This window comes from Lactuca sativa, chromosome 1, assembly GCF_002870075.4.
Source record: "Lactuca sativa cultivar Salinas chromosome 1, Lsat_Salinas_v11, whole genome shotgun sequence".
Lineage (NCBI taxonomy): Eukaryota > Viridiplantae > Streptophyta > Magnoliopsida > Asterales > Asteraceae > Lactuca > Lactuca sativa.
In genome coordinates this window covers 24,525,498-24,551,943 of record NC_056623.2, presented here as the reverse complement: position 1 = coordinate 24,551,943, position 26,446 = coordinate 24,525,498, and the positions used below count along the sequence as shown (strand labels likewise).

The window sequence follows — 26,446 nt, the reverse complement described above, 5'->3', positions numbered from 1 at the left end:
TAGGGCGTACTCTAATATTGAGGATTTGAGCCTTATTTAAACCACCTTAACTCTTATAATCCCTTCCACCTTCATCCTCGATCCTCCCAAAATGACCCCCTTGCAACCCCTAGTATTCATTTGTGAGTTTTTGAGCCATTTGTGTGTTTTGTGTCCATCCTTGAAGGAAGAAGATCTTTGGGGCGCATTTGGAAAGCTTCAAGCATTGTAGATCTATGATTTACACCTCTCAAGCAACCTCCAGAAGGTATAAAGTTATGAGCTTGATAAGTGTTTCACTAGATCTTGTTAGTTCTTAAATTTTGGAGCATTTTGGTCCCATAATCTTGGTATATATAAGTATGGCTTATTCTAGACCAAAAGAGTTGTTCTTTTAGATGTTTTTGAGTGTTAGGAGTCATAAAAATATGATCTTGGTCCATTTCTTTCCTCCATGCAAGTGTTATGAAGTTTGGGTTTCTTTAATAAGTTAGGGTTTTGGTTTTTGGACACCTTCTAGCCATGAAAAGTCATACAGTTTTCTGACTTAGAATGATATTTTGTGACTCGATATGAGCTTTGGATGTGAGATCTTAATGGAATAAGAACTTAATGGGAAAAATGGATGTTGGCCGAGTATGTAGGGCGTACCTGGTGGTACGCAACGCGTACCAAGATAGAGCCACGTAAACAGGAAAGGACCTCACTACACCATGCGTAGTGATTGAGTACACAAGGTGTACTCAGCCTTGTTAACCCTTTGACTTTTTTACTTTGACCTTTGACCAGGGATTTGACCAAGTTTGATTTAGTGGCATTTTGGGTAATTTGAATAGTAGTTTGAGATTAGGTCGTTGTTTATGTATATGTAACCGGTAGAGACAACATTTGGAGCAGTGATATGTTCAGCTATTTTTCAGAATGTGAGGTGAGTTTTCCTCACTATAATTGTGGGTCGAAGGCACCAATGCCAGCCCACTAGATTATGTATCATGGTATATTGGATAATGGTATGCTAGTTATATGATAGACTGGTAGATCTGTATAATTATCAATGTTCATTGGTTATGTGTTAGATTGGTAGATCTGTATGATTATATGTACTTGTTGGTTATTGATTGTTGTTTTATATCTCGACATGTGTATGTTTTGTTAGGCGGTCTTACTTTATGCTGAAGGCCAAGATACCTGGGGCGGTCCGAATAGGATGTAGGCCCTGCAATGCAATCTAGTCAGGCCAAAGCCCGAAGAGTGGTCCAGATAGGTTGTAGGCATGTGAGGCGGTGCAGTAAGGCTGAAGGATCATACGTGCATGTTGTTTTCTGTTTGGTTGTGTGGGGTACTTGGGGGGGGGGGGCTCACTAAGCTTTGGCTTACAGTTTGAATTTATGGTTTCAGGTACTTCAGAGGACAAGGGCAAGGCGATGAGTTGATCATGCACATCATCTTCGATTTTTATGAGATTATGATTTTGGGATACTTTGATTCATGTTTATGACTTTTGGAAACTATGTTTTGTAAACACTTATGGTTTTGGATTGGAATCAAAAATGAAAAAATTTACCTTGATTTTTGGGATGTTACAAGTTGGTATTAGAACCCTGGTTTAAAAGAATTGGATGAACATTCGTGTGAGTCCAGACTCAAACTAAGGATTTGTAAAAGTTTTCAATTTATTTTTAAAAATGTTTTCAAAAGTAACCAAGGAAGGATGAGATGTGTACAATCAGCCGAAGCAAGAAACTATACCCCAATATATCCACACTGTTATTCACTTATGATGAATATGATAAAGTTGCATGCTAGTTGTAGGCTAGGGATCTTTAGAAATTGCATGATATAATTGCCTGAATCGTGATGTCTAATATCCTGGGTGGTTTTCTTGTATGTGATGTGCACAAAAGTACCTACTTGTTTTAGATTTATAACCTAACTAACTTAACTAAATTATGCACCTATAGGCAGTGTACCTAGTCGGATTATAGAATAGCGTGGTTAAGTCGGGTTTCGAACATAGGGAACGAAATTTGATTAATTAATCTAACTACTTCTAGTTAATCTAAGAGACAAAGTTAAAGTGGGGGTTTTTTTTTACAGATTTTGCAAGATCAGAAGAATATAATTCAAATTACTATCAACAAAACAATTAAGCAAACAAAGAACATGCATTACTTCAAGATTTAAAAAGTAATTTTTCTTAGATCCGATTTCACCTTCTCCTATGGTTGATTTCTAGTGGATAGAATATATTTATTACCAACTCGTTAACTAGCTATTATGATCAAATATCTAGACTTATCAATTTATGAATTACCATGCAATGATCAAGCACAAGTTAAACACCAAATTGATAATGAGCACAAATTGGACTATGAATGATAGTAGTTACTGTCCTATGATCAAGTTAAGCAACTAATCAAGAATTAATATTAGTTATGCTCTCTAACACAATTAAAGTTATGAGATTTAATAACTTTATCTAAGATGTGATTAACCCTTGCTCTAATTATGTAATGATCATAAACAATTAGGTGACAAATTCATGCAGTTAGAATGATCAAGTATCACACAAAATCTGATTTATAAGTAATATAAACTAGAACTAGAACATGCTAGGGTTTAATTATCAAACACAAGTAAAATCAATATCTAATATCCATAAATCGAAATCAACACTATAAGATCAGTTTCATCTTCACGAAATAGAAGTATAAGGTTTTTAGCCTCCCATAGTAGTAGAAAAACACACAAAATCCATGCAAAGTGGACTAGACATAAGTATATTTAGCAAACCAAATGGATCTATGTAGAATTCTTCTAAATCTTCTTAAACTCTTGAGCTCCAATTGATTCTCGATCTTCTTTTGAGTTGCCAGAAGTTTTTAATCGCAATTCTCTTTAGAAAATCGGCCTCATGTCCCCCTATTCGGCCTAATGTTCGGATATTTATAGTTGTCATTTATTTGATCACCACACCATGGTTGAAAGGCACAACGTGGTGGTCTTCATGCATATCTTGTATTCTCCAAGTCAGCTCACTGGTCGAGAATCATCTGTTTACCATGTCATGGAGGATGATTACCTCCTCATAGTCCTATGTCTTCAAGTCAATTTTTTTTCTTTTTTTTGTCCTAGCTCTCATTTTCCTGCTTCTAGCTCCTTTTTTGCTTCCTTTTTGTACCGAGCATGTCTTTGCAACTACAAAAAGTATTTCAAACATAATAAGTACATTTTGTCCAAAACTAAGCATGATTATAGTTAAAAGTATTAGAAATATGCATGAAATACATGATTATATATGCATATATCAAAATACCCCACACTTGGCTTTTGCTTGCCCTCAAGCAAAATTGATTTTATTATTATCATACCGTTACATTAAAACCCTAGTTACCAACATCGTGCAAGACAATCCATTTTGAGCCTCTCTGTTACATCAAGACTGCAACGCATGTATTTGTGTCTAAATTTTCCTATGAACTTCCCCAATCCTAAATACTCACAATCTTCATAAACACTTCCCCACTTCTTTTGAACAACACTCATTTTATGCATCCTTCCGAATCCATCCTCAGAAAACTTTCTTAACCTCAAGGTAATTTTGGTTAAGCACCCAAGCATACATATGGGAAAATAATCTATAAATGAAAAATTGCAATAAATAACTTGGCAAATTGCCTTATTCTTACGTCTTCAATTTTGAACTTTTCTTCATGATATTTCTTGATCTTCATAGCTTTGTAGACTCTTATTCTCTCAAACTTTTGCAACTTTTTTTTCTTTTCTAATTTTTTATCAATTTTTTTCACTCAAAACTAAAAATCCTAAAAAGAAAAACATATGCTTAAGCATGGGAACTTAACTTCAACCCTTATTGGTTAAATGTATTAGTCTAAGGTGCAATGGCTACTTAAGCTCTCCAGGATACATTTCTGGTACACGATGCTAAACATATATGGCCCTTAAACTAAGCAATATCATGTTTTTGTTCCATGATTTCACTATGACAGGGAAGCTATAAATACACTAGAACATATATTGGCTCAAATAAACATCGAAGCTTACATTGGGTCGTCCCACATAACACTAGCAACCTTGGTCTCGACGCAACAATACAACAATTTTTTTAACTAGATTCAATTTTTAGATTATTTTTTCAAATCTATCTAATAATTTTTTAAATTCTAGTCATTTTTCATTTTTTCTAAGTATGTTAGTATTCCTATATTCGACTCCCTACCCCACACTCAATTGATACAATTTCCACATTGAATGCCTAAACAATTAAAGAATATAAAATTAAAGAGGAGAAATTGGAACAGACTCCCCTGGGATAGTAGTTGCGAGATCGAATTTTGAAATTTGTATGGTAAAGCTTGGACTCAAGAATGGTATTCCTAAATTTGATTCATGAATGTCAACAAGGGCTTTTGTGGTACTCAAGAATGGTATTCCTAAATTTATGGGAAGGTCTTCATCTTCTTTCATGTTGAGAACCACAAAGTCAACTGGAAAAATAAATTTTCCCATTTTTACCAACAAATCTAAAATGATTCCACGTGGGTTAGTGATTGAATGATCCTCCATTCATAGTGTCATCTATGTATTTTGGAGGTTTGGTAGACCGAGTTTCTTGTCGAAAGAATATGTCATAAGATTAATTCTTGATCCCGAATCTGCTAAAGCATTTATTGAAGTAGAATTACCAAATTCACAAGGCAAAGTTAGTTGGCCCGAATCTCCCATTTTGATTGGCAACCCATTGATGATTACAGTTAAACACAACTCATTAAGTATGATAGTAGATGCTTTTTCCAACTCGTTGCAATTAGTTATCACATCCTTAGCAAGCTTAGGAAGCTTAGCCATGGAATTTAAAAATGGAGCATTTATTGAGAGGGATATAACTTGTGACATAAATTTCTTTTGTTCCAGCTCCAAAGCATGCTTAAGGGCTTGAGATGGGAATGGTAGGAGACTGATAAAAATTTAAAAAAGAAGAATTTTAGTTCTCCCGTGACCATGACGTGGCAAGTTCACCACGACGTGGTGAATCATCAGAACACGACTCATATTTTGCTTTTTTAGCTTCGGGTTTCTCTTCTTTCAAATACGAATCAAGATTTTTAGTGGTTGTAACATGGGTCACTAATAGCTCAGAATGAACCTCTTTCCCAGTAAAAATTACCATTACATGAGGTTGTGATTTTGGTTTGGGATTTATAGGAGGCAACCACTCGTTAACAAGTGTTGTTAATTGCCCAAGCTGAGTCTTTATGTTCTTGATAGAAGCTTGATGATTTCTCACATTAGCATCAATAGTTTCATGTATATTCTCATAGGCTTCTATAAATTGATTAAATATTGACTCAAAATCCAATTTCTTTTTGGGTGGTGGCTGTTCTTTTTGGTAGTAGCCTCGATTGGTTTGTCTATATTTCTCGTCCTTTTGCTTCATGTACTCATCATAAGGCAACCCCTCCTTTTTTGCCTTTCTCCATTCTTCATAATATTTATATCCACTAGATAAAAACACTTGTGCTTTCTTATTCCCGTGCTCATCCAAATCGCAGTCCTTTGTTAAATGTGTCCCATGGAAATTGTTACATCTAACTCTTATGGTGTGTATAGATTGATCCATCTTTGTCATCCTCCGATCTATATTCTCTAATTTTTCCAAAACCATAGACATGTTCTCGTTCCCTTCATCTCTTTTACCTCTAGTAACATATTTTCATGGGTTATGATACCAACGTGAGTGCTTTGCAAATTCTTCAATCAACTCCTTAATTGTTTCCATTCATTTCTTTGTCATTGGTCCTTGAGAGTTAAGAAGATGTCTGGTTGTGACATTCACTTCATCATAGAAAGTTGTCACTTCTTGTTGGACATTTAGATCATTTTGAGGACAACTCCTAAGAAACCCTTTGTATCTCTCCCATGCTTCATATAAGGACTCTCTGACTTCTTGTTGAAAATTAGCAATCTTATTCTTTAGCTTTGAGATATTTGAAGGTGGACTGAATTGGTCAATGAAAGCGTCACGAAGATTTGCCCAAGTAGAAATGGATCCGGGCGTGAGTGATTTCAACCAAGCTTTAGCTTCACCGTTAAATGATACCAGAAGCATCCTAAGTAATACTGACTCTCGTGTCACATTTGGAACATTGAAGTAGTTTGCAATGTCCTTTACTTCATCAATGTGCTTGAATGCATCTTCGTATTCTTTCCCAAAAAAATGTATGTCTTTGAGCATTGATAGAATGTGACCCTTGAGCTCAAAACTTCTTTCAGCTGGAATCTCGGGTGGTACAAGATCTGGTCCATTATTTGCATGTATCCTATTCTTGTAATCTCCCATAGCCATTCTCGTGATATCCGCCATTTCTTCAACCTCATTTTTATATCACCTTCGTCCGTATCACTTTATGTTATTGCCTCGTAACCAATTCCCTTCTTATCAGGTGTCCTATCGAAACTTTAAAAACCCTTGTCCGACTGGAAACTGCTAGTTGACTCGTTGACCTTCTTGTCCTTCTTTTTATGAAAAGCTCATTCTCGATCTTGAAGTGGTGGAACTATTGGAGTTTTAGATCCTCGGGTCATAAATTACTGAAATAAAAACAAAACAAAACAAAAATGCATAAAACGAATAAAAATGACTAAACTAAAAACTTACAGAAATGTAATAGCGACGTAACCAGAACAACCACGACGTGGTTGCAGCTCAAAGAGAAAAATAAATGCAGAAAAATAACTTTTTGTAGTTTTTACACCACAAAAATGATCGAATAACTAAAATAAATTAAACTATAAATCAAATAAGTTGTTCGGTCCCTGGCAACGGCGCCAAAAACTTGATCTGCACAAAAGTATCTACTTGTTTTTAGATTTATAACCTAACTAACTTAATTAAATTATGCACTTATAGATAGTGTACCTAGTTGGAGTATAGAATAGTTTGGGTAAGTCGGGTGTCGAACACAGGGAACGAAATTTAATTAATTAATTTAACAACTTCTAACTAAACTAATTGACAAACTTAAAGTGGGGGTTTTTACTGAATTTCAAAGATCATAAGAACATAATTCAAATTATTATTAACTAAACAATTAACCAAAAAAAGAAAACGAATTTACTTCAAGATTTAAAGAGTACTTCTTCTTAGATCCGATTTCACCTTCTCCTATGGTTGATTTCTAGTGGATAGAATATATTGACTACCAATTCGTTAAGTAGCTATTATGATCAAATATTTAGACGTATCAATTTATGAATTACCATGCAATAATCAAGCACAAGTTAAACACCAAATAGATAAGAAGCACAAATTGGACTATAAATGATAGTAGTTACTTTCCTATGATCAAGTTAAGCAACCAAGCACAAATTAAGATTAGTTATGGTCTCTAACACAATTAAAGTTACTAGTTTTAATTACTTTATATAATATGTGATTAATCCTAGATCTAATTATTTAATGATCATAAACAACTAGGTGACAAATTCATGCAATTAGAATGATCAACTATCACACAAAATCAGATTTATAAGCAGTATAAACTAGAACTAGAACATGCTAGAGTTAATTATCAAACACAGGAAAAACCAATATCTAATATCCATAAATCGAACTCAACACTATAAGATCAGGTTCATCTTCACCAAACAGAAGTATAAGGTTTTTAGCCTCTCATAGTAGCAGAAAAACACACAAAATCCATGAAAACTAGACTAGACATGAGTATATTTTGCAAACCGAATGGATCTAGGTAGAATTCTTCTAAATCTTCTTCAACTTTTGAGGTCCAATTGATTCTTGATCTTCTTCTGAGTTTCCAGAGGTTTTTAGTCGCAATTCTCTTCAGAAAATCAGCCTCATATCCCCTCATTCGACCTAATTCTAGGATATTTATAGGTGCCATTTATCTAATCACCACGTCATGGTTTAAAGGCACCACGTCGTGGTCTTCATGCATATTTCGTATTCTACCATGTTGTGGTGGATGATCACTATGTTGTGGTTCTCTGTCTTCAAGTCTATTTTTTTCTTCATTTTTGTCCTAGCTCTCATTTTCCTGCTTTCAACTGTTTGCTACCTTTTTGTCTCGAGCATGTCTTTGCAACTACAAAACAAATTTCAAACATAATAAGTACCTGTTGTCCAAAACTAAGCATGATTGTAGCTAAAAGTATTAGACATATGCATGGAATACAGTACTAAATATGCACATATCAGTATGCTAGATGAAATTGACATCATTACTGTAGTTTCTTAGTGTATGCACCATAATGGTACATAACTAAGATTTTATAGCATGTGAATGTTTTATTTATCATTTTTTCCTATTCTTTTGTTTGGTTGTGGACTTAGGGTAGAATCAAGTATTCGAATGTCTAAGAATCCAGCGTTATGTATAATTAGCATGCACAAGTGACCGTAGGGTTGGTGGAAGTTCCATGAGTGAGTGCAGTTTATAGCAGGCTAATGTGAGGAGGTTTAGCCACTCTTGTGAGAATGTATAGGATGTATGCATTTCCTAGATGTTGGGTCATGCAATCAGATGGTCCACGACGACCCCTTGATACGAGTACGGGTAGGTGTGGAAGGTAGTATGGGGTCATACTATTAAAAGAATAGGACCTGTACGTGCAACAAGGAAGTCATGAACCAAGAGGCTTTAGTCTGTTTGAAATTGTTGTTATAATATTAATTGTGGTATTTCTAATGCATGTTTGGTTCATTTTTAGTATGGTGTACACGATAGGTTCGGGATCAGGAGTTGACGGCCCGGAGAGGCCAGGTTTGACGGATGATGACATACGGGAGATGATCACCACTAACATGATCGTGGTTGTCAGGTAGGTGATCCTAAAGTTCTTTGGGTATATCAAGACCGTGATGATTGAACTTTTCGACGAGCGATACATCGCTGCGTCTTAGGCTGCTGTTGTTGCAGCTACCACCATTGTTGTTGTTGTAGGGGTTCACGGGAAAGGGTTTTTCTAATACCGGGACTTCAGCAACACAAAGCCCCCAGAGTTCAACGGTGTCAAGGACCTAATTATGGCTATGAGATGGATTTTTGATGTGGAGGGATGCTTCTTCACTTGTTCCTGTCCGGGGAACTGGAAGGTCAGGTGTGCCTTGAACCTTTTTCGTCTGGGCACGAAGGACTGGTGGAACCTGGTGACTGGTACTTATACTCCTGAGAAGAGGGTTGATGTTACTTGGGAGAAGTTATTGGAGATGTTTTTCCTGAAGTATGTTACCCTGGTGGAGAGAGAGAGAGAGAGAGAGAGAGAGAGAGAAAGAGAGAGAGAGAGAGAGAGAGAGAGAGAGAGAGAGAGAGAGAGAAAGAAAGAAAGAAAGAGAGAGAGAGAGAGAGAGAGAGAGGTTAGTTCAGGAGTATCTGGAATTGAGGCAGAAGACAGAATTGGTGACTGAGATCACCAAGATGTTTACTGAGAGATCTTTTTTTGTTCTTAGTATTCTACCTCGGAGCAAGCCCAAATGCTGCGATACTTGAGCATGATCCAGACTGAGATTCAGCAGTTTGTGTCTACCCAACGTTATAGTACCCTCTCCGAGCTTCAGGATGTCGTGCGGAAACGCGAGATTGAGATTGAGATCTAGACGAGCAAGGAGAAGCAGGCTCCGGTGCAGCCACAACCTGCAGCAAGGCAGTTTAAGCCCGCTATTTCACGATCAAGAGAACAGAGGGGCCGCACTTATGGAAATTGCGGAAGGGTACATGAGCGAATTTGTCGATTAACTTGTGGGTGCCAAAAATGGAGCAAGGAGGGGCATTTTGTGAGAGATTGTCGTTAGCATGCCCCAGTACCGAGCACCATGATTTATTACCATTGTGATTAGGTGGGCCATGTGAAGGCCTAATGTCCTTTTTGTTGGATTAGTGTCTAAGTCCATAACTATTTTGGTATGTACTTGACCCGATGGTGCATGGTCCTTTTGGGTTGCCTTCACCAAAGCAACTTGATTGGAGAAATAAATAAAGAGAGAGGGGTTATTATGATTTATTAATATGTTATAAGAATAATATATTAAAGGAGAAATCATATTTGTGTAATTAATATTGGTCAATAATTAATTAAGAATTAATTTTGTGATCAAGTGTAATTAATTAAACTAGAGGGGCTGAATTGTAATTATGTGATAGTTACAAAATAAGGTAAGAATTATCTTATATATATGGTGGACGAATTTGAAGTGATAATCACTTAGAATTCGACTATGATAAGGATTCAAGGATTATCTTATGGGTTGCTTGGTGGATAAGCAACTAGATAAGGATAATGACTGAAACTCTATCTTTACACCTATATAAACCCCCTAGGGCTTAGGAATTCGTCTAACCCTTCCCAAGAGGTCCTAAGGATGAATTCCTACCTCCCTCCTCTCTCTCTTTATACCTTCTCCACTTGCTTATGGTGTTTGTAAGCCATTAGAGGAGTGACACTTGTGACTCTCAGCTTTCCAAGGTCAATTCAAGAAGGAATTGGATTGTTATTGCTATATAACAATCAAGGTATGTTCTTAAACCTAATTACATGTGAATTCTGATTTCCATATGCTAGAATTAGGGTTTATAGTTGATATTGCCATATTTACACTTATTTTTAGGCAGTATTTAAGTACATTTTTATTAATAAATTGATAATATGTTTAGAATAATGATACTTATGAGTTTAAATTGTTATTTTCAGTCAATACAAAGGATTTTCGAAGAAAGGGACTAAAGGTGACAAAATGGGGAACATGGGAGGCTTGGAAGACAAGAAAATAATAAATTCACGATAAGAGCTAAAATCACGACGTGGCGATGAAGCCTACGACGTGGCATGGGTGTTCCAGAAGATAAGCATCGCGACGCGGAGGATTTCCTTGAAGAATACGGATTTCTTGAAGCCCACGACGTGGCGAGATCTGGCCACGACATGGCGCGAGTTTTTAAAGCTTATATAAGTTCTGATGATTATTACGAAAAAGGAGACTTTTTGGCAGAAGAAAAAGAGTTCCAGAAGACGAATAAGAACGAAAAAAGGCTCTGGAAGAGGGTTTTCAACACCAAAAGAAGAAAAGGTTTATTTTTTAGAACATGTCTTTTATTAGTTTTAGCTGTATTAGTTTAATTACTATGATGAGCAGCTGAATCTAGCTACTCTTGTTTAGCTAGATGAAGCTTTGAACTTATGAATAGTTATATGATTATGGATTTAGCTTAGTTGGTGAAAATTTGCTTGTGTTTGATTTGTATGACCTAGCATGTTAATATTTGTTTATCTAATTGTTTAATTACATGTTCTGTGTAGCTTAGTGACCATTAAACTGCATGAACCTGTTTACCTAATAATTTAGTGAACATTGAATTGTTAGAGCTAGGATTGACCAATCTTAGTTAATAATTAGAATAAATAAAGTTTAGCTGTGTTAGAGAACGATAATTGTGATCATAATTGCGTTTACACAACAAATCTTATATAGCATATTTTCAACTATAATTGGTTCTGTGTTTAATTATGTGTGAACATACATGGTTTGACATGAATTAGTTAAATATTGGTAAGATAGAACTAAATTACTAATATAATTAAAAACCAACTTAGTAATCCGTAATTGTTAGCTAGCCATAAGGGAAAAGTGGATTCAATCTAAACAAGAGTGTGTGTTTTTACTTATTGAATTGGATTTAAGTTCATCTGATCTTGTAAAATCAGATAAAACCCTTTATTAAATTTGTTAATAAATTAGGTTAATTTAATAGTAAGTAAATTAATTAGAACACCGTTCCCTGTGATCGACACCCGACTTACCCAAGCTATACTGTAATCTGACTAGGTACACTGCCTATACGTGCATAGTTAGTCTAAGTTTGTTAGGTTATAAATATTAAAATTAGTGGGTACTTTTGTGCATATCAAGTTTTTGGCGCCGTTGCTGGGGAACGGCTTAGTTTTTAGTTTAATTATTTGCATTAAATTAATCGATCCTTCTTGTGGAGTCACAGCCACAAAAAGTTAATTTTTCAGCAAAAATAAAATTTTTACAGAGTCCACGACGTGGCCACATACTTGCCACGACGTGGACAGGCAAAATTTTAAAAATTACTTATTTGGTAGTTAGTTTTTCTTATTTTAGTTCAGTTTTACGTTTTAGTTTAGCAAGTTGCAGGAGTTCTGACCAGAAGCTCGAACACACACTTGGTGCCACCACTGGAAGACCCCGAATCTGCACTTCACAAGAAAAAGACGCCCTTGCAAGAATTGAAGTCAGCCTTTTCTAGGAAGTCGGGAAAGAAGACAGGAGAGTCCAGCTCACCAGCGAAGCACAAGAGCAATCTTGAGCACACACCCGTGCAAACCGAGTCCGAAAGCGATACCGAGCCAGAATTTGAAGAACACACAAGTGAACCCGAGAACGAGCCAAGGAACGAGATGGCAGCGATTGAAGAAATGTCCATGGGAGCATACAAAAAGCGGATCCGAGATGATATGGGTCCTGGGTTAGTCCAACCCGCAATTCCTGCCACTGCCACATTCGAACTAAAGGGACACATATTGACAGCACTGAAGGACATCCCATTTTTCGGGAAGGATCATGAGGATGCTTTTAAGCATCTAGACGAAGTCAACGACATTGCTGATTACTTCAGTGTCCCAAATGTCACCAGAAATACAGTCTTGCTTAGGATGCTTCCCATCACTTTCAAAGGAGCTGCTAAGGAGTGGTTAAAAGCACTCCCACCAGGTACAATCACCACTTGGGCTCAAATGCGTGAGCAATTCCTGGACCAGTTCTGCCCGCCATCCAAGATAGCCAAACTCAAGAAGGCGATAGCCAACTTTGAACAACAACCGGGGGAGTCACTATACGAAGCATGGGAGCGGTACAAGGGCTTACTCAGAAATTGCCCTCAACATGACCTAAATGTGCAGCAAGAGATGTCAATCTTCTATGATGGGGTCAATGTAATGACAAGACAACTCCTTGATTCTCAAGGACCGTTGACAAAGAAAAATCCAAGGGAAGTCAAGGAGCTCATCGAAGAATTCGCGAAGCACTCCCGCGAATACCATAACCCGAGGCAAGACGGAAGTAAAGGCGGTGGAGGGACCCAAACTGAAGAAATTGCAGCTGTCATGGCCATGCTAAATAACATGGATCGCCGGATAACACAAATGGACCAGTCGATACATGCCATAAGAGTGGGGTGCGAAAGATGCAGTGGTCCACACTTGACCAAGGACTGCAATATGGATGAGTCTGGGAACAGAAAAGCTCAAGTGTGCTACTCTAGTGGGGATAAGTTTGATGACGACTGGAGGAAACCAAAGAAGGAGTGGCTGCCATATGAAGAGTATAAAAAGCAAAAAGAAGAGAAGTATAGGCAGACAGGTCGAGGCTTTTACCAAAAGGAGCAGCCACCAATCGAGAAGAAACCCGACCTAGAGACCATTTTGATGAAGTTTATGGAGGCTTCGGAAAAGAGACATGATGCCACGGATTCCGCTATCATGGAACAACAAACATTGATGAAGAACCAGCAAGCCTCCATCCACAACCTTGAAGTACAACTTGGTCAACTAGCCACTTTAGTCCATGAAAAATTGTCCCTGAAGAATCCCGAAGTAAAAGCCCAATCTCACGTAATGGCCATCGATACTGAAGAAGATACAATATCCGAGTTCCTGGAGGCGTTGGAAGAACAACCGCAGCAGCCCAAGAAATCAAGGATCGAAAATGGAAAGAATGCTGAACTAGGCTCGCCACGACGTGGCACGCCTCTGGGCACGACGTGGCGCAAATCTGAGCAAAAATCTTTGGAGCCTATTCCAGATTATCATCCACCTATGCCATTTCCCACCCGTGCAACACTTAGTCAACTAGAGAAGGAACATTTAGAGTTTGTGAAGCATGTGAAAGGGATTCCAATTAATACTCCCTTTGTTGAGTCCTTATCCAAAGCTTCCGAGAACCAGAAATTACTGCAAGACTTGATAGATACGCGAAGGCAATTAAAGAAACAGTCTACAGTGATTCTAAGTGAGCAAATTTCAAAAGTTGTGTTGGGAGAAACACCAGAAAAGATGGGGGATCCTGGACGCCTCACTCTTCCATGCGAGTTTGGGAATAAAATGAAGGTTAATGCTTTAGCCGATTCCGGGGCTAGCATTAATCTAATGCCTTTTTCATTTTATCAAAAATTGGAGATTCAGAAGATGAAGGCTACAAAGATGAAGATTCACATGGCGAACCGTTCGGTGACACAACCCCGAGGCATAGTGGAGGATATTTTGGTGAAAATCGGAAAATTTGTTTTTCCAATAGATTTTGTAGTCTTGGATATGAAAGAAGACACAGATGTTCCGATAATCCTTGGTCGGCCATTTCTTAACACTGCTGGTGCCCTGGTTGATATTCGCGAGTCCAAGCTCACTTTGAGGGTTGGAGATGAACAAGAAGTCTTCAGGATAAGAAATGATTTTCAAGAAGATAAAGAAGAGGTGTTCACGATTAATGAGGAGAATGAACTAGAAGAGTTGGAAAAGCTTATGGAAGAAGAGATAAAGGTAGTTCATCAAGCCAAGAGGACAAAACCCAGGGCATCTGTTCCGTATTTGATTGAAGTCATAACTTACAAGAACCCACCTTCTTGGGTGAGCGAAGAGGACGAGGAAATGACAAGTGATGAAGAGGAAGTCACTTCAAAAGAAACAAGGCCGGAGGTGAAAGAAGAGGGGAACGCTATGGAGAGCAAGGAACACACAAAGGGCACAAAACGAAAGCATGAAGAAGATGGAAAAACTAAAAAAGAAAATTCAAAGAAGGCATATAAAAGGAGAGTTCAAGATTATAAACGGCGGTTCAAGGAACAAAAGATCCTGATGGTAGACTCTTCCGAAGAATCAACGTAGAAGGCATGGAGTCCAGCTCAAGACTCCAAGAAAAAAGAAGCGCTTCTCGGGAGGCAACCCGAGTTTGGTTTGCAATTTTTTCTTTCTTTTTATTTTCTTTTTAATTAGGAAAGACATCAATTCATCATCTAAAAACCGGTAATAAGCAGAGAAATAGCTGTAGGGGACTTTAAATAATGAAATATTTGCAAAGAAATTAGTTAATTAGATGAATATTATTAAAATTTGGCATCTGACAGCTCTCACGACGTGGGCATAGCCAGCTACGTCGTGGGCTTAATTACAATTCGCGATCTAAGGAAATTTAAGGTCCACGACATGGGCAAAGCCCGCCACGTCGTGGCCTTTAAAAATCAGGGGGGGACCAATCGCTTAAAACCCTTTGACCGAGTAACCCCTTATCCCCCACTTGGAAGACTGCCGCATTCACGGGAACATCACGACCCTACTGCCAATTTCTTATTATACTTCTAAATTCGTTGCAAGATCTTGCTAATTACTCCATTTGGTACGTGTTTTATTTATTTTGCAATTATTTCTTCCAATTTCAAGTTGTCGTGATTAGGGTTTGAATGATTCATGAAATTGGTTGAATCTAGTGTCCGATTTTAGTTTCCATGTTATTTAAAAGTCCATAGGAACAAACCCCAAGAATTATTTTTATGGAATTCGCACGTAAACATGTCCGATTCAGCATCTGGGTTCGACAAGCTCCACAACGTGGCGCAGCCTGGCCACGTCGTGACTTCTGGCAGGACCTTATATATGTTTTAATGTGTTGTTTGTTTGCTGTTTTGCTTTGCTCTTGTTTGCAGAAATGGGACCACGACGAGCTGTCCAGCAGGAAGAGGGCCCGATAGATGTAGCAAGCATACATCCTCTATATCAATTCCCTCAAAACATTCCCCGACCGTTGTTAACAACCTACGAGAATCGACTTGGATGGTTATACAATAGGGAGTTTGCAATAGCCCCAATTATTGATTGGGGATGGCTGGGTAGAGTGGGAATGGTAGTGGAGCTGGAACGTTATTGGTCGAAGACTTATGTTGGAGATCAATTTTCGTTCACTTGTCACGGGTGGAGGAATCTATTCGCCATTCAAGAACCCGTGTTCCGGGAATTGTCGGTAGAATTTTTTTCTACCGTTTGTTTTGAAGAGCGCACCCTTGATGTCACCTACAATAGGGCACTTGTGTTTCGTCTTGGAGGTGTATATCGTGAGTGTAGTCTTCGGGAGTTTGCTTGGCGTATGGGGCTCTATACGGAAGTGGAGACGCAATCTCCATTTTTTATTCCTTTCTTGCTTGGATGTGTGCGGGATTTTACTCCGGGTACTTTGGATGTGCAGTTTTGGCGGGGCATTTCTAACCATGAGAACAACACTCGTGACTCAAGTGAATCACAAATACGGAATCCTATGTTCCGATTTTTGCACCGCCTTATCACGTTTTCAATCAATCACAAGCATCATGGTGATAAGGTCCCCATCCAGAATCTATTTTATTTATGGACACTTATTACGCCGGGGGTTTGTTGTGATCTGCCTTATATGTTGGCAAGGTTTATGGGGAAGAAAGCGGCCAATTCTAGGCCTGGGAGCCCGATTACTCGGGGGCATTTGGTTACTCGCCTGGCTAGGTCATATCAAATTTTGACCCCTGACTTTGTGAGGAATCTCACTCAATTCCCGGACACAGACTTGACCATTCAAGTCTTGGGTGTGATGCGCGCGGTGGTGAATATCGGGGGTCGCTTTGTTATACCACCGATCGATGATGAACAGGAGGAAGTGCAGCCGGGACAGCAGCCACCAGCTAGGCCGAGGCGTCGGAATGTAAGGGCTAGAGGGGAGGTCGAACGAGAGCGTGCTGCTTCGCAGTATGTGCAAGGAGTGCCCACCGACCCTTTTCAGAGTCGGGTGGGAACATATTTGGATAATCTACGAGGTCATGCTATTTACCATACCCAGCTTACTGAGGGTATCTATTCACATTTGGGTGTGGCCCGACCACCTTCTATGCCACCACAATATCCCTATTTTCCGACATGGGAGGAGCTATGGCGTCCACAAGATGATGGAGCAGGGCCGAGTGGAGCACAAGATCAAGATGATGATTGATTTTATTTCTTTTGTTCTGTTTTTGAGTAGTTTTTTTTTATGTTAACTTTAGTATGTGATGTAAAACTTTATTAAGACTATTATGTTACTTTATTTTTCTTTTGGGTTGATCTAATTTTTCAGATTAGCGTTGGCATTCTAAGGAGCATAGAAGGTTAACTTTCGAGTCGTGTTTGTCTAGTCAAAGAAGCTAAGAGTCGTGAGTCGGAACCACAATTCGAGATAAGTGTGGGGTCTATTGGGAGAGAGGTTATAGTTGGGAAATATATTTGCATAGAAGCGTCGGCAACCAGTTAGCCATTGATCAAAGCTCCTAGAGTGAATAAAGCAAACAACTCATTTTCTGTTGAGGTTCAGTTTCCACGACGTGGACTTCTTGTGCCACAACGTGGCGCTATTGAAATTTTTGGTAGTTTGGTTTTTTGGTGTTTGTGGTTTCAACCAATATCACGACGAGATCCAGTTTATCATTGCCACATTTTTCCTTACAAATACACACTTTGACGAATTGACGTTTCGAGTTCGGTTCGTGGTTTATTTACGTATTCAACCAGTTTTCCACCAAGTTTCGATTTTTGGAAGTCCAATTGTACTTTGTCCACGCTTTTGGAGATGCTCACGCCACTATCCCAGGGGAGTTTGTTACTTTTTCTCCCTTGTCTTTAATTTTGATTTGTTTTATACATACAATGAGGGCATTGTATGAAATAAGTGTGGGGTAGGGGTAGAAAAAGTAAATTGCTAGAAAATTTGGAAAATTAAAATTAATTGAATCTAGTACTAATAATTTGAGCTAAAATTGCTAGTATTATGCGGGATGATCCGATGAAAGTTCAAATGTTTAGTTGAGCCAATACACCTTATAGTGCATTTGTGGCCTCCCTTATTTTAGTGAAATCATGGAACAAAAACACAACCTCGCTTGGTTTGAGGGATGCAATATGTTTAGCAGCCTAAACCTGAAATGTATCCAGGAAAATTATTATCATTAACCAATAAAGGTTGAGGTTGAGCGCCTCTGCTTAAGCATGTAGGGTTTTGAGTGAAAAAAAAAAAGAGTGAGTTACATGTGAAAGAAAAAGAGAGAGAATTACGAAAAAAGTTTGAAGAATTTTGGAGCAAATAAAGTGAAGATCAAAAGATCAAAATTCTGAAGAAATCCAAAAAGTTGAAGATACCCAATAAAATCAAACAAAGGTGGTGAATTCAAAGAAACTAAAGATCAAATGTCAAAGAAATGAAGAATTCAAATAGAGCTCCATAGTGGTATCGAAAAATTGTAATTCTAGTTTATGTACGCTTAGGTTGCTCAACTAAAAATACCTTGAGGTTGGGAGGTTTTCTGCGGATGGATTCGGAGGGTTGCATAAAATGAGCATTGTTCGGAAAAAGTGGGTGAGTGTTTATGAAGATTGTGAGTATTTAAAGTATGGGGGGGTACTTTAGGAGAATTTTAGACACAAATGCATGCGTTGAGGTTTTGGCATAATGGTTGAACTAGAGTCGGATTGTTCTGTGTAGTTTTAGTAATTAAGAATTAAGTTGAAATTTGCTTGAGGGCAAGCAAAGCCTAAGTGTGGGGTATTTTGATATTGCCATATTTACACTTATTTTTAGGCAATATTTAAGTACATTTTTATTAATAAATTGATAATATGTTTAGAATAATGATACTTATGAGTTTAAATTGTTATTTTCAGTCAATACAAAGGATTTTCGAAGAAAGGGACTAAAGGTGACAAAATGGGGAACATGGGAGGCTTGGAAGACAAGAAAATAATAAATTCACGATAAGAGCTAAAATCACGACGTGGCGATGAAGCCCACGACGTGGCATGGGTGTTCCAGAAGATAAGCATCGCGACGCGGAGGATTTCCTTGAAGAATACGGATTTCTTGAAGCCCACGACGTGGCGAGATCTGGCCACGACGTGGCGCGAGTTTTTAAAGCTTATATAAGTTCTGATGATTATTACGAAAAAGGAGACTTTTTGGCAGAAGAAAAAGAGTTCCAGAAGACGAATAAGAACGAAAAAAAGGCTCTGGAAGAGGGTTTTCAACACCAAAAGAAGAAAAGTTTTATTTTTTAGAACATGTCTTTTATTAGTTTTAGCTGTATTAGTTTAATTACTATGATGAGCAGCTGAATCTAGCTACTCTTGTTTAGCTAGATGAAGCTTTGAACTTATGAATAGTTATATGATTATGGATTTAGCTTAGTTGGTGAAAATTTGCTTGTGTTTGATTTGTATGACCTAGCATGTTAATATTTGTTTATCTAATTGTTTAATTACATGTTCTGTGTAGCTTAGTGACCATTAAACTGCATGAACCTGTTTACCTAATAATTTAGTGAACATTGAATTGTTAGAGCTAGGATTGACCAATCTTAGTTAATAATTAGAATAAATAAAGTCTAGCTGTGTTAGAGAATGATAATTGTGATCATAATTGCGTTTACACAACAAATCTTATATAGCATATTTTCAACTATAATTGGTTCTGTGTTTAATTATGTGTGAACATACATGGTTTGACATGAATTAGTTAAATATTGGTAAGATAGAACTAAATTACTAATATAATTAAAAACCAACTTAGTAATCCGTAATTGTTAGCTAGCCATAAGGGAAAAGTGGATTCAATCTAAACAAGAGTGTGTGTTTTTACTTATTGAATTGGATTTAAGTTCATCTGATCTTGTAAAATCAGATAAAACCCTTTATTAAATTTGTTAATAAATTAGGTTAATTTAATAGTAAGTAAATTAATTAGAACACCGTTCCCTGTGATCGACACCCGACTTACCCAAGCTATACTGTAATCTGACTAGGTACACTGCCTATAAGTGCATAGTTAGTCTAATTTTGTTAGGTTATAAATATTAAAATTAGTGGGTACTTTTGTGCACATCAATAGTCTTGGATTCAAAGCATGTACAATAGAGAAACCTAGATCCAAGCTTTAGGGTTTGTATGAGCACATAGGATGTCTTATGACCAAAACCCATCAGTGGTATCAGAGCCTGGTTGGTTTCTATTGTATTGATGCTTGATGTAACTGAAAATCGTGTTTTGGCCTCACTGTTCGACCTGACTCGGCGAGTCACTCTTGGACTCGGCGAGTCAGCCCTACTCGGCGAGTTCCAGAGGGTGACTCGGCGAGTCGGTGCGTCAGACAGTGCTTATCTCGGGATTTCTTGCTGTTTTTGCATTGGGATAATTACCTAATCATGTTAGATTAATATTAATCCGATTATATGATATATTTGACTATATTTTAATCTAATTGAAGATATTTGTCAATTAATAAGATAATTGTTTCCTTATAAGATAATTGATTAGTTATTTTAAGTAAATTGATAAATTACTTTGCAAGAAATCATCAAATATGGATAATTATGTGATTAAATGTTAATTTGAATTATTTGTTATTTGATCCTTGTTGTTGTGAAAAGTTTCATATTTGGCCCTTTAGGTTTTATAGTTTAAATTTGAACCCCAAAAGTTTTGTTATTTTGAAATTTAAATGGTTGAAACCCTAATGTTTTGAAAAAGGTTTCAAAACTTGCCCTCAAGTTTTGGAATTTAAATTTTGATTAAATAGTATAATTTTGATGCATATTTAAATTCTAAACCCTTATGGTTTGAAATGTTTCAAAACTTGCCCTCAAGTTTTGGAATTTAAAAGTTGATTAAAAGTTTAATTAGGAATGTTAAATTCTAAAACCCTAGTATAGTTTTGAAAAAGTTCAAATCACACCCTATGGTTTTATTAATTAATTAAGGTGTATAATTAATAGAGGTTTAATAAATCCATAAAAGTTTAGGTCTACAATTAAAAGTATAATTGTTAAATTAGACCACCTAGTATTTTGAAAGTATAAAATACACCCTATACTATATATAACATTAAAAGTCTAACATTATATATATGTATGAGTAAAAGTCAGTCTTACCGTTAGTAGGCCTCATTCATGAAGCTGGTTTATAAGGGGTGTTTAAGGAAATTGCCTATAAAATGGCGATTGAATGGGTATCCACTCTTACCCACCGCACTCTTGACTAGTGGAGGGTCGTTAGCCGAATGGGTAGGATAGGACAAAACCTTCCATTATAAGTATAATGAAGTATAAAAGTAACTAAATGTTGTCATAAAATTCCCAATCTTAGTTACTTAGGCAAAAGTGAATTGATGCAATTCCATGAAATTACACTTTGTGCCCTTGCGAAGACGTTAGTGGAGCGTGTGTGGTTTACCGACACACTAAATGGTTCTAAGCAAAGGTAGCAAAGGGTGACTCAACGTTTGTCATACTTCGGTGGAGCGTGTGTGGTTTACCGGCACATCGAATAGGTGACTGTAACATGTGAGGGCACCATGTAAGTTTGCATGGTTATTCACACCCGCTTTGTGATCCTCGGCATCCCAGTCACAAACAAGAGGGGCATATCGAGATTTAAACATGCCATTGAAAGTTCAATGAATCTCAAAGGATCTAGGAGTTTTCATAGATTTAAAACTTAAATTTCTTTTTCGTTTTTCATGGTGGAAATTAGTGAATCGTCATTCACTTACCTTCAAATGTTCTGCAATTTGGGTTACGGCATCCCTCTCCCAAGTTGTAGAATATTGTGTTGGGTCCTAGCCTTAGTATTTCATTTGGGTGATTTACTAAGGACTCAATCAATTAACTAACTTGAATTTGTTTTTTTTTCTCCCGTTTTGTAGATGTCAAAGTTCGACAACTATGGTCTTCCCAAATCCCGTGGAACAAGCATTCCACATGAAGATGGTATTCCACGATTCAATCGAGGAACGAGAAATCATGCTTCACTTCCTCCTCCTCCCCCTATTGTTCTCCCCAACCCACAAGATCGAAGAATTGAAAGGTTCAATATCACTAAAGCCCTATTGGAAATGAAACATGAAGATGGTAAACCCGTGTGTGCCCACGTTCTAGGAATGAAATCACACATTGATAGGTTGATAATGTTGGGTGTGTCATTCCCAGATGAGTTGGCTGTGAATTGGGTTTTGCAGTCACTTCCAGAATCATATAATAAGTTCAAAAGAAAGTATTATATGATGAATCATGACGACAACCTCATTGACCTAACTTACATGCTCATTGCTGCTGAATCAGAAATGATTTGGCGAAGCAATGGAGCGTATTTGTTGGAAAAATCAACCGACGATGCTTCCGAGGACGTTCTAGGAGAACCGACCTGCGTTTACTGCCAAAAGAAAGGGCGTTGGATACAAGTCTGCCCAAAGAGCCTGAAGAGTCCAGAAGATGGGAGAGTCAAAGAGTATGGTTGCGCTTAAGGTAAAATCCACTATCTAACTCCATTAAGTTCCTATTCATTAATTCTTAATACATAATGTAATAAGATTGCATTTGAATGTTTTACAGGATCGGTGAAAAGAAAGAAAGCTTGGTGAAAGAGCAAGATGAATCTAATCACAAGGAATGGATCTTGATCGCATGGACTTGAAGATTAGATTTTGATCTTAGATAGTTATGATAGAGTTGTTAGAAAATTTTCTTTTGAAATACATAGTTTTCAATGGATTTTGCATTGTAAGGAAAAATGTTTTCCGCTGCTTTTATAAATAAAATAAATTTTCTTTTGACTTATTTATTTATTTGTTTATTTCCTTGCAATGAAATCGTTATGAAAATTGGTGTTTGCATACTTCTACAACAAATGGATTTGGTTCTTATTATATTATGAAAAGTCGAGAATTTACCAAATAAGGAGAGTTTCTCATCGCCCAAGTTTCAATTGGACAGAAACTTGGAATCATGCAACGTGGATGCACGATGAATGAGAAATTTCGTATTTGGAAATTAGACTAATTCATTGACAAAGTGTCAAGTGAAGGACTAGGAGAACGAGTACACAAAGTTGCGTATTGATCAAGTCCACCATAAGAGTAACAAAGATATTCGTCATGATTTACTAAAGGCTTAGTAAATATGATTATACTTATAAGATTAAGTGTAATTCTGAATTGATTGAAAAAGTTTAAATCAATAGTAGAACGAATAACAAGAATCAAGTAGGCAGAAAGATAAAAGTTTCTCCATTCTAAGAAGAAGGGAGAGTACCTTTTATGCTTTTTGATAGGTTTTAATGATTAAGAACCATGTCTCAATTGATCCTCTAAGTAAGTCTTAGTACAGTTGTATGTTTAAGAAGAGGAATCAGGGATTGAAGAAATGGTTAAATCAATAAGTCAATCATACTTCGTTCCAATAACAAGTCTTAAAGTTAAGATTGTGACATTAAGTGAAAGGTATTAAGAAGGTTTGTAACTTTCATTAAATGTGGAAAGTTGTGATGTCTTGGATAAGACAAAGACCAACTAGGACCAATTTATGAAGTGTTTTGATAAAAACTACACTAACTCTTGAATATTTGTTTGTCAAGAAATGTTTATTGACAAGAGAATCATATATGTCAAGGAGTCAGTGGGAGTCTTAATGGTCTTGAAAGGTTTCAAGAACAAATCAAATAAACCTTATCGATCATCACTAGCACACGAGTTGAGGTTTACAACCTATCGTGTTGACATTATTTTGATTATGTGCCAATCCAATCGAGTTAAGTATGCATGTGAGTTCTATGAATTCTCATTTTGAACAAAGCACCTTAATCAATGAAAGGTACAATGATAGGAAAGGGTGAGCTGCTTAACTACTTGGAAGACATGGTGGGCAGCTGTGCTACCATAAAGGCAAGAAATCGAGATCAAGAAAGTTCGATCCATAAGAGTTTGAATTTGTCGTAAACTTTGGTTTTGACAAATTCACATGGATAGGAACACATACACCGTTCAAATCTAAGTGTCATAAGATTTCCTCCTTCATGAAAATGATTGTGAGGAAATGCTTTCACTAAGAAAGATTTTAAGAAGATAGTAATTGTAAAATTGCATTCTCGAATTCAATTATGGTTACGGTATCCCTTTCCATAATTTGAATTGTGAGGTTTGGCAATTAGTCTTAAGTGTTTAGAAACACATATGAACTATCGAAGGCAAAGGTGTATAAGTTCAAGAAACCTTGATAAAAGATTATCAAAGTACTAAGTATTAGAAACATAAACTTAAGAAATTCAATAAGTATTGTTTTTCTGGAAGTTAAGATGTTTATGAATACATGTCGAAGCTAGTGGGAGCATAAGTGTTATGTTTTATAATAATCATCATGATAGTGGGAGCATAAATGTTATGATTGTATGATGATTAAGGCAAGTATTGCAAGGTTAGCAATATTAATTATAGAAAACAAGAGTCATATTTTGCAAAGTTGTAAGAGTTGAAAGGTTGTTTTGCTATAATTAAGGGAGAGAATATTATGCTTCATTTCAAATCTAAAGGATTAGGTTGAGAAATGTTAATAAACTTAGTCAAGGGTACATAGCGTGTTCTTAAAATTTCGATTATGATTACGGCATTCCTCTTCACAATTCGAATTTTGAGAACATAGCAAATAAAACATTATGCGTCGTGTCCCATACGCTTCGGGTATAGGATCGATTGCGAATGCTTTAATGTTTGACCATTCTAAAATTTTCCAAATGTCTAGCGCATTTAGAGGGAAAAGGGACTAGAATTGGTTTTGACTAAAATAACTAAACAACTATCAAAGGACAATCCAAAGTTCGACGAGGATTGGTCGCTTGTGAGTAGTTGGAAGTATAGTATTGGAAGATATGAAAATGTTCTCATATTGGATGGACCATATCGACATCATTACGAATAGATAAGATTATATTAAGAATGAGTTATCATATGGAAAATATGGAAATGTATCTATATTGGGAATTGAATATTGAAAATCTATGTCTAGATTAGAAACTTTTATGCAAAAGGATGTTCAAAGGAATGTACTTTGAGTGAGAGACATCATATCTAAGGAATTGTCTTGTAACAATCTCCGATAGAGGACTTTGTAATATCATTGGCAATAGTCTTTGTGACTTTGGTGAAGTGACATTACGAAACGATAGTTGCATAGAATGTTAGAATCTAGCATATTCTATAAGTAGCAAGAATTTGATATTCTTTGATTTATGAAAAACGGATTTGGAGTTGTGAAATGAGAAGGATTGGAAATGTGTTCAATGTGATCTATTTCACAAAGTAAGAACCATAGGTAAACATTGTGTGCACGCTAGGAGCATGGGACAAGTGTTGGAATTCAAGTAAAAAGTTGATTACCCGAAACTACAAATAATGAGTAATCAATATGGTGATAAATAAAAGGTGTTTTATTTATGCTCAAAGGGTTGAGGCCGTATGGGATTAGTATTATTCTTGTGTTTCACATTTGCATGTTTTGACTTCCAGAATAATTGAGTTTATTAAGAATAATCGAATTATTCAAACGGACCACAGTCGTTCATATGTTGGAAGTAGATATGAATTAAGACTGTCGTGAATTGGTGTGTGGATTTTCTAAAAGAGTATTAGACATAAGCAAATGTTTGCTGCAACGTTCATGAGTGCTTATGAATGTGATTTGAGCATTGGATTAGACCCACGCTCACTTGGATCACTCCATGGATTGTATCACGAGTGATTGGTGAGACGATAACATCTTATATTCTTGAAACCGAGATGTGTGAGTTGTATCTTGCAAATTGGTTGCACATTGATAATATGTAAACGCACTAGTAACTTGGTGTTATAAAACATATTGTTGTGTGTGATTCGGTGCGTGAGTGCAAGCGAGCATTGTATCAAAGTTTATCCATTCCTTTTATTCAAAATAGGATAAAGGCGATATCTTTGGGCCCCTTGATGGTTTAGTGATGACAAACGTAAATGCTCGGCTGGGCTAGGGCTAATTTGATTTGTTCAATTAGTCAGTTGTCATAAATAGGAAATCGAGATATAGTACAAAGAGAATGATTTGAAATCATATCTCATATGATATCTAGAATGGAGGAATATATGATCCCTTATCTAAGGACACGCGTATTTGATATGATCAGAGTTGACAGCGGCTTTGGAAAGCTACGATTGCAGATCGGGATCCAAAGTCATACGCAGAATAGTTGTTAGACTTATCCAAGTGGGAGACTGTTGGATTAGTGTCTAAGTCCATAACTATTTTGGTATGTACTTGACCCGATGGTGCATGGTCCTTTTGGGTTGCCTTCACCAAAGCAACTTGATTGGAGAAATAAATAAAGAGAGAGAGGTTATTATGATTTATTAATATGTTATAAGAATAATATATTAAAGGAGAAATCATATTTGTTTAATTAATATTGGTCAATAATTAATTAAGAATTAATTTTGTGATCAAGTGTAATTAATTAAACTAGAGGGGCTGAATTGTAATTATGTGATAGTTACAAAATAAGGTAAGAATTATCTTATATATATGGT

The 26,446-nt window shown here is 36.8% G+C and overlaps 2 non-coding genes across 2 annotated transcripts; one reads left to right on the top strand and one right to left on the bottom strand.

Moving 5' to 3' along the window:
- Positions 1 to 5,873: 5,873 nt before the first annotated feature.
- Positions 5,874 to 5,980, top strand: LOC111876338 (small nucleolar RNA R71). The gene has a single exon (XR_002844976.1). It is a non-coding gene; the product is annotated as a small nucleolar RNA R71 (small nucleolar RNA).
- Positions 5,981 to 12,819: 6,839 nt separating this feature from the next.
- Positions 12,820 to 12,926, bottom strand: LOC128131434 (small nucleolar RNA R71). The gene has a single exon (XR_008229350.1). It is a non-coding gene; the product is annotated as a small nucleolar RNA R71 (small nucleolar RNA).
- Between the last annotated feature and the right edge of the window lie 13,520 nt (positions 12,927 to 26,446).